General features: G+C 46.6%; 1 protein-coding gene across 13 annotated transcripts in view; it reads left to right on the top strand.

The window, feature by feature from the left end:
• Nucleotides 1-16096, top strand: part of LZTS2 (leucine zipper tumor suppressor 2) — an 81629-nt gene that overhangs the window by 36791 nt on the left and 28742 nt on the right. The window contains exon 1 of one of the 13 annotated variants that reach the window (XM_053306606.1): nucleotides 6761-7104. The exons of 11 other annotated variants lie outside the window; for them this stretch is intronic. The gene's annotated coding sequence lies outside the window, so the exon portion shown is untranslated. Of the gene's footprint in view, nucleotides 1-6760; nucleotides 7105-13520; nucleotides 13541-16096 lie in introns of those variants that run through there. One more of the 13 variants, XM_053306607.1, reaches the window with a different exon arrangement.

Consider the following 16096-nt stretch of genomic DNA (forward strand, 5'->3'; position numbering starts at 1 on the left):
TAAGCTAATTTCCTCACTGCTTCAGAAAGCAGCACAAGTGTGTGCCTTCTTGCACAAGTGTGTGCCTGTCTTAGGCCTTGACCCATCCTCTAATTTATTTGTACGAAACTTTCCTTTGAGCAACATCTGAGGAGTGTGGACTGTTCTGGCCTGCCTGGAGCAGATGGTACCCTATTGAGTAGAGATTTTTGTCCTCCTTGCCTGGTAGGTCTGAGGGGAGGGGATCAAGGTAGTCCTGTGATCCACTCTCGCCCCATTTTGTTCCTTTGTCTGCAGACCAGCAAGGGAAAGTGCCATCCTGGGCTCAGCTGAGGACATCACTGCATTGGGAGAAATTTGGAAGGCAGCTCATTTGGAGAAAGACATTGATCAATGGAATGGGGAGGGCAACAAAGCTGGTGAGGGGCCTGGAAACCAAATCCTTTGAGGAACGGTTGAAGGAGAGTATATTTAGTCTGGAGGCTGAAGACTAAGTGGGGATATTTTATTATTATTACATTTTACATTTATATCTCACTTTTCCTCCAAGGAGCCCAGAGTGGTATACATGGTTGTGTTTATCCTCACAACCACCCTGTGAGGTAGGTTAGGCTGAGATGTGTGACTGGTCAAGAGTTTCCCAGTGACTTCCATGGCTGAGTGGGGATTTGAACTCGGTTCTCCTCGGCCCTAGTCCGACACTCTAACCACTATATCTGTCACATAGAAGGAGTACCCTTGTTCTCTGATGCTCCTGAGGGCCGTACTAGAACCAGTGGATTGACATTTCAAGGAAGCAGATTTTGGCTAGACATTAGGAGGATCTTCCTAACTGTCAGAACACTTCGAGAGTGGAACAATCTGCCCCGTGCAGTGGCAGGCTCTTCTTTGCTGGAGTTGGAGGAGCAGTTAGACAGCCATCTGTCAGGGACACTATAGCAGTTCCCAGCACTGAGCAGAGGGTTGGGCTAGAAGGCCAAAGTCCCTTCTAACCCTAAAATACTAGCAGAGATCACTGATTGAGCACATTCAGTTCCTGAAAAAGGCCCATCCATATGGCTCCTGAAATGTTTCAGGCTCCAAAAGTTTCAATCCCTTCTAGGGCAAATTTATACTTTGCTGTTAAAGCACTGAGAACAGCAAAGGCAACGTCTAATCTAGCATACTGCATTCATTTTGGGGCACGGCAGTTCATGAAATATCTTGGGAAAGTTTTAGAGGAGAGTTTCAAGGATGACAAACGACACAGAAGCCAAATTATATCAGGGAAGATGGAAAGAACTGGGCATGCTTAGCTTAGAGAAAAGGAATTTAAGAGGTGTGTTTGACCATTTTCAAATGCTTAAAAGGGTATCAGAAATAAGAGAGGGAACCATGTTCACTCATGGCCTGGGCATAAACCACATGAGGTTAGATTTAGGTTAAATATTAGGAAGAACTTTCCAATTATAGGAATAATTCAGCAATAAAATATTTTACCAATGCAATGACTTTCCTTAGAGAGGGTCATAACAGCCAATAACAGCGAGTATTCACATGTAATTGTTTCAAAGTGGTCTAAATGTTTGTATTTTATTTTCCATTTATATGCTGCTTTTCAGGTGAACCTCCCAAAGCAGTTTACAAAAAACTTGAATAAAGAACAATATATCAAGCCACATGTTTACGTCTTTACATGGGCCTTTGTCTCACTACTTTCTTCTCTCACTGATGAATAATATTTATATACCACTTTCAACAAGACTTCCCAAAGAGACATAGAGAAATAAAAATAAATAAAATTGCTCCCTGTCTCCAAAGTTGCTCCCAATCTAAAAAGACACATAAGACACCGGAAGCAGCCACTGGAGGGATGATGGGCTGGGGCTGGATAGGGCCAGTTGCTCTCCCCCTGTTCAGTAAAGGGAATCGCTTCAAAAAGTTGCCTCTTTGTTCAGTTTGCTTTCCTCCTCCCCTCAGAGCAAGATGGTCCCTGGTCGCTGGTCGCTCTGTGGTGGCAGCTGAGGAAGGGAAGGGCCACGTCAGCTGGAACAAAGAAGCTGGCTGGTGGCAGCTCCGCAGCCTGTCTCTCTGAAGACGGTCAAGTGCTCTATTTTAAGTTTCGTAGGAATGCTGAATACATTTCCAATGAGCTCTAGAGGACCTGTTACTCTGTGGCCCCCAGGCACTTTGAGTGCCCCAGAACTATGGGAGATTGTTGGGCTCCTAGGGGTGCTCTCTCTTATAAAATATTAGGGCAGCAGGGGTGGGGAGATATCTCCAAAGTGAATGGAACTTCACTTGGGGGTGGGGGAGGGAGCATTAATGTTTGTTCCAGTGCAAACCTACTCCTATTTGGGTGGTGGTGAGGTATATACCTGTGGGAATTTGTAAATTAATGGTGCCCTCTAGTGGGTGAAAGAGAAGGATGTGTCTGATAAAACCTCACAGGTTCTTTATTTGGACTGAAGAAAGCGAGGAGATGCTAATGTTCCCAAATAGTTCAGGGTTAAGGGTGGGGGTTGTCATTGGGGTGTGTGTGTTCGCCATCTGGGGAGGGGCCAGCCTGCACCTGTACTCTGCTTACCTTCTGTCTTGGCTCCATCTCCTCAGTGGGTGGATTGATTGCAAGTGACAGCACACAGCCGGCCAGGGCTTGCACGTGGCCACCTTTCTGGGTCCCTGCCAGCTGCAGCCAGCCAGTGTCGTGGACTCGTCTCTTGCGGTTGTACGGAATGAGATCAGGCAGCTGGCTGAGCACAGAAGTGGGGAGACATCCAGACCGACATGAGTTTGGATGCCTGGCATGGGCTGAGCAGAGGACCTGTCCATGCATGCCCACATCTGCAGAGCAGCTCCAAATAACAGGACAGGGGACATTGTGCAGGTGTGGGAGGGGAGGATAGCTTGGGCTGAAGAGACAGAAGCAGAAGTATTGCAAGTTTAGGGCTGAGAAATTATGGCACACTGGTGGGCTGAAAAGGAGAGACAGATTACTCTCTGTGCCCGTTTCTGGGAGGCAGCCTTTCCCACTTCTTGAACCTTTCCCCATTTACCTCTTGTTAATGTGTGACTATTTAATAGTATATCCCTTAATAAGTGGAGCAGGTTATCTTGGAATCCTGTAGGGTGGTGAATTTCCTACATATCAGGTAGTATAGCAGGGGTTCTCAAACTTGGGTCCTCGGATGTTGAGGGACTACAGCTTCCATTGTCTGTAGTCACAATGGCTTGACCATTATGGCTGAGGATGATGGGCATTACAGTCCCAACATCGTCTGGGGACCCAAGTTTGAGAACCCTTGCATTATGGCGGCTAACAACTCTGAAAATTTCCACTGCCTTAAAAAAAGAAGTAGTAGTAGTGCATTTCTAGTCCTCATGTAAAAAATATGAAGTACTTGAGCAATTCTTGCTAAAGACCTAAATGATGGAAGGGAGATCAGTGGGGCTTCTTGTAGATAGCTGTGAAATTTCTTAACTCGTTTTCCCTGCCTCTTCGTGAGATGAGACAACTCATTTATAGTCATGTAAAGCAGGCCAATATTATTCCCATTTTACATATGGAGAACTGAAGCTCTGTGTGTGTGTGAGAGAGAGGGAGGGAGGGAGGGAGGACATGAGAATGCTTGGCATGAGCTGGAGAAGGTTGGAATTTAATATTGAATTTATTGCATGGAAGCCTGGCTGCTGTCCCAGCTTTGTCAAAGAATGTTTTCAATGGCATTTCAGCCAACGGCATATGCCCTCACCTATATGTCTCTTCCCTGTATCTGTTTACACCTAATATACTCATTCCAAAGGACTGCACGCACAGACTGGTCCACTCCATTGAAATTAATAAGGGAACTATTCTAGGGGTAAGTGAGAACAGGTTCCATGTATGTATTGGAGCTCCCATACCTGGAACAAATAACTGAATTGGGGCAAAAAAACCTCTGAGCAGTTTCCTCAGATTTAGGAGGGTGAGCTGACAAAATCCTGTCTTTCACTGGTAAATCTAGTGGATGGCCTAAGAGAATTTCTATTTCCTATTTAAGAACTTGAGAAGTTAGACTGATATCCCCTAGGATCAGGGACTTTTGTTGTTGTGGTGCCTCTGTAATTGTTTCCTCTGGGGCACTGCAGGATGAATACAAATACGACTTAATATTTATATACTGCTTTTCAACAAAAGTTTCCAAAGCAGTTTACACACACACACACACACACACACACACACACACACACACACGGCTCCCTGTCCCCAAAGGGTTCACAATCTAAAAAAGAAACATAAGATAGACCTCTGCAGCAGCCACTGGAGGGATGCTGTGCTGGGGAAGGATAGGGACAGTTGCTCTCCCTCTGCTAAATAAAGAGAATCACCACTTTTAAAAAGTGCCTCTTTGTGTTAGCAGGGAATGAACTCCATTGAAGTTTTTAGAAAATGATTAAAAATGTTACAATTCCATCAGGCTTTTGGGAACTGAGTAGTTTAATACTTTGTTGGACTTTTAGCCTGCGAGTTATAGATTTTAATGTTGATTCTGGCCTTTTTTTAAAAAAAAGTTGTTGTAAACTGTTTTTGTTTTAGTGGCATGTATGTGTTCTTTTGTTGGCCTCCTAGGTGGAATGAAAGCAAAATAAAAACTTGCCTCTAAGCTGCTGGAAATCTGTTAAAAGTATACCTAGCACACTATATAAAGCAGGTGAAATAGAGTTGTTGAATACCAAGAAAAGTAACCATGTAATGTTACGTATTACGACTAGCACTTGGTAAGGTTGCAATGAAGGCTTTGGAAAGAACATTTAGATGCCATGATGTGTCTATACCTACAACGATTAGAATTGTTTGGACAATGGTTTTCCCCATGACACTCTATGGATGCGAAAGCTAGACTTTGAAGAAGCAAGATAGAAAAAGCATCGACACTTTTGAACTGTGGTGCTGGAGAAGGATTTTGAGGATACCATGGAAAACAAACAAATGGATCATAGAACAAATCAGTCCAGAATTTTCACTCAAGGCACAAATGACCAGGCTCAAACTATCATATTTTGGACACATTATGCGAAGACTCAGCTCCCTTGAGAAGTCCATCATGCTGGGGAAAGTTGAAGGGAAGAGAAGAAGAGGACGTCCAGCAGCAAGGTGGATGGACTCGATTACGACAACAGTGAATGCACTACTGAGAGACCTTAAAGGCCAAGTTGAAGACAGATCATCCTGGAGAGAATCTATCTATGTGGTTGCTTGGTACTTGACAGCACTTAATCAATCAATTAATCAATATTACGATGGGGGACATTTTTTAAAACCAGCTTTTGATATTGCAGCATCCCAAAATATGCAAATTCTGGGGGAATGCAGAGTTTTGTCTGAAACAAACTGGTTCTGTTCAAGAATTAAACTCCTAGGACTATTTCTAGGGGAGAATGATCACTAAGGAGAATGATTAAGAGGGGGAAATTTAAGGCTTTTTATTACAGGATGAATCTCTTACAGTGGCATCATCAGCCACAACTTTGGTATTGACTGGATAAAATGGAGTGGGGTGGTAGTGCAGCTGTGATTTAGTCAGACTGTGTGTGAAGTTCTTTTTGAGAGAATGAACCAACAGTCCTAGACCAAAGTGGCAAAGTAATTCCTTGATTATTGCTACTGAATGTTGGGAGCTCTGGATGGATGGCAAGAGACTTGGGATGGTACATCACTTACTTTTTGCCCTGCCCTTCCTTTAAGCACCTCACTCCCTTTAACTTCTCAACAACCTCCAAAGTAGATTAGACTGATAGCTAAGAGGGTACTGAACCAAAGTTTCTCTGCTTCTGGTTCAGCACTTTAACCATTGTACCACACTGGCTGTTATGTGCAGGTAAATAGACTTCAATCTTTTCAGATGTAGGGCCCACTTTTAGTTGCAACCTGCAACATGGGACCCACTTTTAATTTTGTTAACCAATAACCATACATGTCCATCAGTCTCTTTGTGCCTAGGGTGACCAGATGAAAAGGAGGACCAGTTGAAAAGGAGGCTCCTATACTTTTAACTGATGCACAGAAGAGAAAATGTTGGTAGATGCATCTTGTCATAGGGTGTGTGAGCGTGTGTGTGTGTGAGAGAGGGGAGAAAATCCGCATCTGCCAAAACCCCTTTTTATATACAACTGTTAGTTATAGGAGGCCTGCTTTTGTTTGCAGCTGGCTTTTCTCTTTTGAAAAGAAAATCTGAAATGCAAAATAAATATTTTTTGTATTTAATATTCATATAATGTTTTTTTTAAAGTGATGATGATTATATTGTCGTGGACTTAGGACTGTGGACTAATAGATTTGTGGGTTTGGGCCAACCACTTAAAGACCAGGGTTGTAGCTATAATAGAGCGGATCTGTTCAAAGAACCCAGCCCCCCAGATCCTCCCCTCCCTATTTTCTTCATTATCTCCGTTCTGCTGGGCTACCGAGGACAGAGGCAAACACGGCCCCCTTTCCCCTAGCTATGCCTCTTAAGGTTAAGATGAGCTCTGAAACTAGGGTGAGAGGTGGTGGCGGAGACTGGGGATGCCTATCAGGTTGGGGGTGGGTGGGTGCAGAGAGACTGGTGAATGGACGAAGAAGGGGGCCCATGTCGTGCAGTCTGATGGAGATTGCTTCTTGGAAGCACATAGTTGGTTCTAAATACTTGGAAGCCATCATGGAATTGGTTGGGGTTTTTTTTTTGTAAGATTGAAATGCGGGGCTAAAAGATCCTAAACAAATCCATACACGTTAAACAGTAGTAGTGTGGTGCGGCTGCAGAAAGGAAGGCGCGCACTGTGTGTTGTTGCTGCCAGACCGTTGGGAGACCCGCTCGTGGGTGGCGCAGCAAGAATGCCTTGCGAGACGGCCCGTGGAGTGCTGCTGCGCGCTGGAATTGGGGTGTCTGGTGGTCTTACGGCTCCGGCCAGACCGGGCCCGAAGGAAAAGGAGGAGGAGAAAAGGGGGGCCGGGCGATTGGAGGGCGGGGGGCGGATCCGAGTCGAGACACCAGAGTCCCGGGCGGCCCGGAGGAGGAGGAGCCTGTTCAAACTTGTCCAGACGCGGCGGCGCTGTGAGCCGGCCGGGAGAACTGTGCCCCTGAGCGGCCGAGCTGCGGACCGGCACCATGGAGGCGGCCAGGCCAGGTGCGAGGCTGGGGTGGGTGGGAGGTCGCGATCCGCTTTCCGATGCCGGGGCGGAAAGTGTGCTTCAGGCCCCTGGGTGAGAAAAAGGGGGCATAATCTCTCTCCCCCCCCCGTGGCTTAAGTGCTGTGCGCCCCACACACGGTTACAGCGGGTTTGTGTTCCAAGTCTTGGGGGAGCCGAGTTGCCCGTTCAGGAGGCTTGCTTGGGGGGCTCTGTGTGTGAGGATCGTAGCCTCGTCTTCTGGGCTGCTTTGCTTTCTCCAGCCCCGGGAGACTCGCTCTTTTGCCCTCCCCATCCGCTCTTTTGGTGGGAGCCGAGTTGGCTACGCTGTCGTTGCGCGCTCCTTGTTCTCCACGGGGTCAAGGGGAGCCGAACTGACGCCCCTCCGCCTGTTATCGCCCCCGCTTGCACGCTCCTGGGGCGGGTGGGTGGGTGTCCGACTCCCCTTTCTCCATAGCCGGCCGGAGCCATTGCCTGGCTTTCCTGAGTCCTGGCGGAAAAGGAGAGGCACCTCTTCCCGCCCGCCCGCCCTACCCTGCGGGACTGTCTCTGAGCGCTTTGCCTCTTCTCCTCGCTGAAGCGGAAAGTGCCCCGTTTTCCCCCTCCTCGTGGGGCAGCGCCTCGCCAACCAATGAGTTTGTTAGTCTGGCCTAGTGGCCTTCCCCGGCTCTCCCCTTTCATTCATGGGGAAAGTTTGGCCGGGGCCGCCTCCAGATCGCTGACCGTGTGCCAGGAGGAGCAGGGATTGATGAGTGCCCGGCTGTGCGCCAGAGCCATCCTTTTGGCACCGGGCTGCCGAGTCCGACTCCCCTGTCGTGTGGAGCGGGTCTGATGAGATCCAGGAGGAGCTTGGAGGGGGTTGCTGCCTGTTGCTTCAGCCTCTGCCAGTTCCTGAGGAGGAGCACTTGGGCTTGCTCTCCTGCCTTCCCTCTTCCAGGGCTCTTTGTATCCCAAGATGCTTCTCTAGAGCAGCATCACCAAGCACAAGTGTAGTGTGCTAGGCGGGACAGCCTGTTCAGGGCTGTGCTACAGCAGATCAGTGCTGTGGAAGAGCTTGGGGTTGTGTTTGTGAAAAGGCAACATATCAGCACTGTAATGTGGTGGGCAGTTGCGGGTATGGAGAGGCCACGGAAAAAGTAGAGTGGTAAAAACTGGTGTAACCCAGCTGGCCAGATACCTTCACAAGCCCAGCCTTTGGGGGTGGTGATGGTGATGAATATAATACCATCTGTGTGCAGGGCACTTTACAAAGAATGTAGATCTCCTAGCTAATGGAAATGCCTCTGTTGATGCATGGGGTAACCCCCTGGTGGTAGAGAGAAGGCATCCGTCCTTACTTTGATCGCCCAGAGGAGGCTGGACAGATGGATTTCTCCGCAGACAGTGGCTAAAAGGGCTTCTTTAGCTTGTGTGTGAGAGTGAGCACGCGCATGCATGCGCACACTACCTTGGAACAGGTGTATGGCAGTGAGCAGACTAAACTTGCAGGCACTCCGTTCTTCTATTCTTGCTTATTCTAGTGAAGTTATGGTTCAGCAGTCCTTTTATTTTGTGTTTAACTCGGGTTGATTTGTGAGACAGAATAAAGATCTTTGTTTGTTTGGATATGGAAGAGTGAGTGTTCTGGGCTAACTGGTTGGAGGGTTTGCCTTAAAGGATCCTACTCTCTGACAAGGGGAAGAACTTGATGACATGGTCCCTTCGAGTTATATTCTGTGTGTGCATCTCCTGCCAGGCCTCCTGTCCTCTGATGGGGTTGTATGAGAAGGAGCTCAGGACCTCAAGTGGTAATTTTGTCTCTTAGTTACCAGGAGCCATGAGTCCCGGAACATTGGGATTGGACTCTTGCCTCTAACCTGACATGTGAATGTGAGTTGGGTGCTCTTGGAGATCCTGCTGGAGCCTTAGAATTATTTGGCAGAAGCTGTGTCCAAGTGGGCAGCTTGGTTGCTTTTGGAATTTGTTTGTGAATCATCACTTCACACTCTAAAGAAGAGGCCTCAGCCCCTGAAATCCCCAGACACTTTTCAAGTTCCTTGCTGCTGGCAACTGGCCCTACAAGGACTGGAGGAGGAGGAGGAGAAGGAAACGCTACCATTTGCAGCAGTACTTCCTATCCTGTATGCTGGTTAGCTGAGGACAGATTGTGTGTCAAAGGACAGCAAAAGTGTCGAAGGGCCAAAAAGCCTCTATGATACTTGTACTGCCAGGGTTGGGATTTAGGGAATAATTGGAGATCAGTGCATGCGTGCGTGCAAAGAGCAAAGCAGACATTTTCTTGGGTACACTCTGTCAGTAATGCTGGGAGGAGCAGAGGGATTGTGGAAGGGTAAGGGTCTGCCTGCTCTGATCATGTTCTTTGTTCCCCAGCTTTAGGCTGGATGGGCTTGATCGCTTCAGCAGATGCCTCCCCCATTCTGTGCCTTGAACCAAGAAGGGGGGGGGAGGGAGGGAATAGCCCTGACTCCCCCCCCCCTTTTCCTGCAGTGTCTTGTTTTTGTTCACCCAATAGCATTGTAGTGCAGGCACAGAGCTTCAGAATGAAGATAAAAAATGGAGGCTAGTGGCTTTTTCAGATGGCTTTGCCATCATGGTTTGATGGCAAAGCATTGGGAAAATAAGCTTCTGGGTGTTGAGGCTGTTGTGGGGGAAAACACACTGGATCTTGGGGAAAGGGTCTGGGGTCCACAAGATTCTTTAGTTAATGAAAGTGTGTGTGCCCCTTGTTGTGACATGGGGTAACCCCTGGTTGTAGAGAATTGGCATCCTTCCTTTTGGTCTCCCAGTGAAGGATCCACTGGGAGACCAATGGGAGCATGGATATAACATAAGTAGATTTGTGTATCCACTGGACGGATATCTAATATTAGTAGTTTTGGTTACAGCCTATGGCATTTGCCTTTCAGATCTACACAGGGTAGGGCTTAAGCAACTGGTGGCTTCCCAACTGGCTCTGATCTCGCTTCTCTAATATTTGCATGAGCCTCCAGTACTTTCTCTCATGCAAACCAAAGGGCTCATAAACTGGTCCTCCTTAAAAATTATTTGCTGACCAGGTTTGCACGGCAACTAGTTGGTACACTTATGGGTATCCATGTTCTACAAGCTGTGAGTGCACAAAAGCTTGTCCAAGGAAGTGTGGTGTAGTGCCTAGGAGACTGAGCTGTAAACCCAAAAGTTGCCAGTTCATATTTTGCCCTTTTCACAAACTTGCCAGGACTCCGGGAGACTTTCCATCCCATTCTATTCCATTGTCAGGAAACCGCCATTCTCTCTGCCCATCTTCTGCATTGGGAGTATAGTAGTACGAACCTTGCCTTGTAGCATGTTGCAAAGTGTTACTGACATAGTATATGTGAAGTGGTTGGAAACTTTAAGCACTACATAAATGATAAGTAGTGGTATTAGTATGTTGTAGTTGGTTGGGATCATGGCTTTCTGCAGCTGGCCGTCTGTTTAGATTGCCCATCTGTCACTTCTCTGTTGGCTGCATACTGCTTAAACCAGTATAGTGGTGAGCAGGGCTGTCCCATGGATTTTGCTGTGCTAGGCAAATTAAAACCCTCCCTATGCCTTACCATATGCTAAGCAGCATTACAAGAGCATGTTCAGTGATCAAGAATGGACAGGGGTATTTTCTTGCGTCCATTTTCAATCTGTCACTTCTTTATTTCCTTCTTTCCCCTTACAACTGTGCCCGTGTCTCCAATCAATCAGAAGGCTTTCAGCTGTCATCCCTAGAGTGGCAAAGATATTGCCCAGCCCACAAGTTGCTAAGCTTCTATTTGAAAAAGCACAGGCAGCACCTCTCATTTCAGGACATTTATATAGCTGAAATAGGTGCCCCTTGAAATTTAGAATCCAAGCGGCTTGACAAATCTCCTTCTATGGTTGGACCGGCTCTCATGTTGGGAGGCTGGTTTGCATTCTGGATCTGGCTAAGGAAATGCTGGAATTGAAGAGGGTGGAGAACAATTTGGGTTTAAGACCTTTCCCTATATATCTGTGTCTTGAGTTTTGCTTAGGCCCCATAGCTGTGAAGTAGCAGGTACCATAGTGAGTTGTAGAGTGGCTGTTCCGAGCATGGTAGGAAAGCCACATCTGCACCTTTAAATTTTCCTTCCCATTTTGTCCAAGGGATCTTTGTGGTTGTGGAAACTCTGTAGTTTTCCTGTTAAAGTCTGGTGCTGGGGCTAATGAAAGGCTGGGGCATCACCCAGCAGCTGTTGGCCCTCCAGTGTTGGCCCAAGGCACCATGTGGGGGTTAAACCCCTGTCCTCCAAGCTTAATGAAATGGTGAGAATGGTCGCTCCCTATGGCTTATCAGGAATGTGTGGTGAGAACCCCTGCTGGGTTGACCCAGCCATGCCCTTTCTGAATGCTGTCCCTGATTGGCATGTACTAGGCCCCTCTTCTGGGTGGCCTGTCGCTCAGTATCCATCCAGCAGTCGTGATCGGCATGTGTGGAACTATCACATGGCCTGGCCTGCTTCTGGGAAGGGCAGAGCTGCTCTTAAAGGGATGGGATGCCCACTTGCAGATTGGTTTAATGCTAGGAATTTAATGTTTATGCTTTTGTAGGTTCTTCATGGCATTTCTGTCTGACAGTTTCCTGTTCTCTGTGTAGCACCTGCTTTGTTCCTCCTCATTCAGCTACCATTTTGACAGTGGGACCAACCTCTCTGTGTTGGGGGACATTTCTTCACCCTTGGGGGTGAAGAAAGCACTACATAGCTAAGTGCTTTATGGAGCAAATAGTTCCAGATAAGCAAAATGAGCAAGTCAGGCCACATTCGGCAAGAGAAGGCAACAAGTAGACATGGTTCCTATATGTTAGGGGAAACATTATATTCCAGTCCTGAATCTTACAGTGCTTGATTAAGCACAAAGCACAAGCAAAAGCTTTCCACTCAGTCTTCCAAAAAGAAATGTGGTGGGGTTCATTTCACACATTCTCGACATCAAGCCTTTAGTTGTGGTAGCTCCTGATGTCCAGAGCAAAGATGCTGTGAGTAGTGATAGAGATACTTCCTGACACCCCTAGATCATGTAGAGGGCCTGGAAAAGAACTTCAGCTGTAGGAATGTGCTTGAAACGTGGTTTGAAGTGTAGTTCGAGCACTTGCAAGGAAATTCAAAAGGGGACTTTAAGAAAAATGAGAGTGGGTGCTTACCTGCTCTCCACCGTCCCTTCCAGCTTCCTGCTGGGGCAATGTACGTCCAAAAGTACGTGAACCACACTTTGAACCGCACTTTGTCAGTGGCTCTCAAGTTACAGATTTCCCCTGAATGTGCTTCCTTTTATCTGGGGACATGCAGGACTTTCACCATGACTTCTGCCCAGAGAACCATGGTCCCTCCCAAACTGTTTTCCTTGAATTCAGATAGTGTTGTGACTTAGCAGGAATCTTCCATATATATAATTCTTTAAGGCGTACCAGTGGCTGATCCCATGTGTGGCAGCTTTTGCAAGAGTTAGCGAGCAGAAGCACCTGATTGGGCAGTGAGGATTCCATATGTAGATAGGAGGAGGCTGTGATGGTTAAGGTCAGTTGGAATGCAACTATTATTGGTCAGAAGATGTTCTTGATTGTAGAGGAGAGTAATCTCGCTATATAAAAGGATAGTGGGCAGGAGTCTGTGAAGAGAGGGGTGGTGAGTGAGGAAAGAGCCCCTTCAGGAGAAGGAGGCTACCGTTGTGTGAATTAGATGAGGAAACAAGATGAACAAGATCTGTTAACTCAAGAAGGGAGAGAGAGAGAGAGAGAGAAAGAAAGAAAGAAAGAAAGAAAGAAAGAAAGAAAGAAAGAAAGAAAGAAAGGGGGGGGAAGAAAGACAGAGGGGAAGAGCAAGCAGAGGAGAGAGAGAGAAAGAAGGAAGGGTGAGGGACGGGCTTGAGCCTGTCAGTGGCCTGAGGGGAATGAGCAGCCATGCTGGTGGTGGCAGCAAGGAAGGGCCCAGTCAACTGCTTCTGCTTCTGTGAGGAGGAACAGGAGCGGGGTGAGGGTGGGGAGGTCTCCGGTGATAGGGGGCTGCAGCTTGGCCAATAGGTGCCACAGTACTGCAGCCACGACCAAGAGGGGTGAGGGGGATGAAGTAAAGGGATGGAGGAGGAGGAGCAGGAGTGTGGCTCAGGTGAAGGTGGAGAGATCTCTGAGGTGAGGGGGGCTGTGGCAGGGGAGCAATCAAGTACTAGCACGCAGAGCTAGTTGTGAATAATCTTAACAAAGAAGTTTGCAGTGGACATCATAAAAGATAACAATGCATCTTTTGAATTAGGAAATTTGGATGCTCTTTACTATAACTAATTATTCTCAATTTTCAAGTGAGAAATCGGAGACAGTAATGTGGCCTGTGCCAAGATTTCACTGGATTTCTTCTGTACACTGGATGACATTATTTACTATCAATTGCTTATCCCAGTGGTGTTCTTAAGGTAAGGTAAAGTGTGCCTTCAAGTCGATTTCGACTCCTGGCGCCCACAGAACCCTGTGGTTTTCTTTTGGTAGAGTACAGGAGGGGTTTACTATTGCCTCCTCCCATACAGTATGAGATGATGCCTTTCAGCATCTTCCTATATCGCTGCTGCCCGATATAGTACCAGAGGTGATTCGAACCGGCAACCTTCTGCTTGTTAGTCAAGCATTTCCTTGCTGCGCCATTAGGTTGCTAGTGGTGTTCTTACCTATAAAATTTAGACAGGTTGAAAGGGTAGTTTCGACGTTCAATTCAGACATTATGCTGTACTCGCTGACCCGCACAGAGCATCTGTGCGCTCTTTGAGGCTGGCTGTTCCCCCCTCCCGCTCTACTCTCTGGCCCCCCTCCCTCTCCCTCACCCACCCACCCAGTTCTCTCTGAGAGAGAAATGATTGGTTCAGAGTCACCCAGCAAGTATCATGGCTGAATGGGGATTTGAACTCAGGTCTCCCCGGTCCTAGTCCAGCACTCTAACCACTACACCACACTGGTTCACTTTATACTGTATCTTGACCTATCACAGAAGCTCTGGAAAAATAAAAACTACATCAGTGAAAACAAAATCTCTTTGATTAAGCCTAGTGATCAGGCGAGACAAATATTAAACATTCCCAAGCACTAGGATCAAACTCTTAGGTACCAGATTTTTAAGCATGTGGGTGAATGGGCTCTTGGGATTTTTTTCAGTGCTGCATGTAAGGTCTGCAAAGATCTGCTTTGTGTTGCCCTTCTAAATGTTGAGAAGAAAGTAGTAAATATGTAGTGTCTTAGGAGAATTTTTGTAAGAGAGGAGCCCCCTAACTCCTGGAATTATCAGGTTTCATTGAATAGCTTTAATTTTAAAATAATATTTCTGTCCTTTATGGTGGAATTTAATTCCTTAGCTAGCTCCAGAACTAGACATTCCCTGGTTCTGCTCTCTCAATTTTAGGATTTGAAATCTCTGTTTTGAGACCAGGGTTCTGCCAATATTATTTCAGACTTTGTAGACATGGAACTGTGGCGGGCGGGGGTGGTTCTAAATCTACCGGCCCCCTTTAAACAAAACAAGGTCCTGCCCTAAACTGACCAGTTTGCTGTGCTCTCCTGTCACATTTATATGCAGCCCTAAATAAAATCTCAGGGCAGTTTACAATCCAAGCAACAACCGAAACCTAAAAACTGTATAAACAGATTAAAATTACCGTAAATAACACTTTTAGAACTTTAAAACACCATCAACGGAATGGGTTTCCCAGGTCCTGGGCCTGGTTGGGGCATAGTCTGTAAGTTTACTAGGCAGTTGTCTCTGAGAATGGCCCAGCTGTGAGGTCAGATTTGGGACCTCCCTGGAGTTGCGGGCTCATTGGTTCAGACCAGCATTTACATGAAAACAGGAGCTTTTGTTTCCCACTTCAGCTTCTGCTGCTGTTACTGCTGGTGGATTATTCCTCCCATAATCCCTTAGCCCGGCGGTTGCTGGGAGATGTTGATTATGCTACAGACAAGAGGATCCTGACATCAAACAGGGCCTAAAGCAGCAGGAGCCAGCCTGGTAACAAAGATCCGGTTTCCAGGCAGATGCCTGTCCTGGATGAAGAGGAGCAGCAAGCATAGGGCTGGAAGAGGGCACAGTTTGCTGAGATGGCTCTAGGAGAATGTTGTCCCTTCTCTGACTGTGGTTCTGCCTCTGAGATTTAGCCCGGGAGCACAGTACACCTCTGTATCTAGAAATGCTCATACTGCAAAGGATGAACAGAAACCAGAAATAATTCACTATCCCTATTGAAACCAATGACTTGTCAACACATACGGATCAGCTATACAACATTATTTATGTCATCTGGCATAGAAAACTCTGTTGGCTTATCACCGTTTTCTGTGCCAAATGACCTAAATAATGTATAGCTGATCCGTATGTGTTGACAAGTCATTGGTTTCAGTAGGGATAGTGCATTAATTCTGGGTTCTGTTCAGCCTTTGCAGTCTGAGGTATTTTGCTTGGTGGTAGTAAAACCACTGGTTAGTGTGTTACTTCACCAATTTTTTTAAAAAAATAAATACATATTTTATTTATTATATTTCTATACTGCCTGATATAGACATCTCTAGGTGGTGTACAAAGATCTATCTATGTATTTTCATTTAAAAATGTATACTTTACTTTCCCATTCAAATTGATGTCCAAGGTGGTTTACAGAGCGTTAAAAAGCCTATTTTAAAAAAATAACTGTGCTAAAAACAAATACACAGGTGCACAAACACACTTGGGAATAGTAGCATTACAGCAGATTAAACAACCTAGATGCTATTGTAGTTAAAACCCACCAAAAGCTTAACTTTGAGTTTTTACATGGTGCCTAAAAGTTGGCGCCCAGCCTAAAGTTGGTACACAGCAAGTATGTTTGGGGAAGATATTCTTGAGATGGCGTGCCACAACAGAGAAGACCCTGTTCTGTGGTAGCTGCCCACCATACTCAACTGAATCCAAGACTAGGTAACTTCTGATGGTGGTACCTGGAGCAGGGTTTTTG

This window comes from Hemicordylus capensis, chromosome 3, assembly GCF_027244095.1.
Source record: "Hemicordylus capensis ecotype Gifberg chromosome 3, rHemCap1.1.pri, whole genome shotgun sequence".
Taxonomy (NCBI): Eukaryota; Metazoa; Chordata; class Lepidosauria; order Squamata; family Cordylidae; genus Hemicordylus; species Hemicordylus capensis.